Here is a 1,086-nt window from a genome sequence, read left to right as displayed (position 1 = left end):
CGGCCTGCGGCTCCCGCGCGGGGGGCGCGGCTCTGCGGCTGAGCTCACCTCCGTGGTATGGCAGGAGGAGCCATCGAGGGGGCTGCCCTGCCCGCCCCCTCCGAGCCCCAGGAGCCAGGGTGGGTGCTCCCTGGGATTGGGAGTGTTTCTCTGGGGGAAACAAAGATGGGCTCATTCCCCCTGTCCTGGTGCAATGATACTCTGGTGTCACTGCTACACCAGGGTCTCGGGGGATGGGGTAGGGGGAGCCAGGTGTGCAGTGAGCAGCCAGGGGATTGTGGGGGTGCTTCTTGGGATCAGGATGGGGCGTTGTGCCCCATGGTATTGGCCTAAGGACCTAATTTGGTCTCTGGGGCTGTGCTGTGCCCCAAAGGACAGGAAGGTCCCAGGGGGCTGCAGGACCCCCCTGGGTTCAGCCTCCTTCAGGCTTCCAGTTCTGGCCCAGGGGGCTCAGAGAGGGACTGCAGCTGGGTAATGTTGGGGTACAGGCCAGTCCTGATGTGCAGGCAGGGGGTTCCCCACCTGGTGGGGAGTGGCTTCCAAGTGCCCCCTGCCCCTGTGGTGCCTAGCAGATATTTAGGAGACCCCCAATTCCCTACGAGGGGGTGGGGGGAAAAGATTTATCCCAAGAGGAGTCATCCTGGTGTGCCCTCCCCCCCCAGCTCCCATCTCGGCAAGGCCCTCCGGGGCCTGGCTGCACTCCTGGCCTTGCCGTTCTTGCGCCAACGCTGCTGGGTCGCTGCGGAGCAGCCATCTTCCCAGCACATCCCATCCCCCTCTGCTGGCGCCGGGGAGCGGGAGGGATGCTGGGGATGCTGACAGCTCCAGAGCCCCCCCATCCCTCTACAGGTGCCTGAGAGTGGGGTACGGTGCCTTCTCATCTACCCCGCTTACCACAGAGCCGTGGTTGCTGGACGATGCTCCCCCCTCATCCTCCTCTGCCCGGCTGCCTGCACTGCATCCCTGCTGGCGGGCTGCGCTGTGCCGGGGTGGGGGGAGACGGGGGCTGCGAGCGTGGCACTGGGGCTGGCAGTGATGCCACAGCCTCTGTGCTCGGGTGCCAGAGGGGGGATAGCAGGTGGGCAG

The sequence above is a fragment of the Chaetura pelagica genome, unplaced genomic scaffold, assembly GCF_000747805.2.
Source record: "Chaetura pelagica isolate M959 unplaced genomic scaffold, ChaPel_1.0 scaffold20, whole genome shotgun sequence".
In the NCBI taxonomy this organism is placed as follows: domain Eukaryota; kingdom Metazoa; phylum Chordata; class Aves; order Apodiformes; family Apodidae; genus Chaetura; species Chaetura pelagica.
This window is presented reverse-complemented; position numbering follows the sequence as displayed.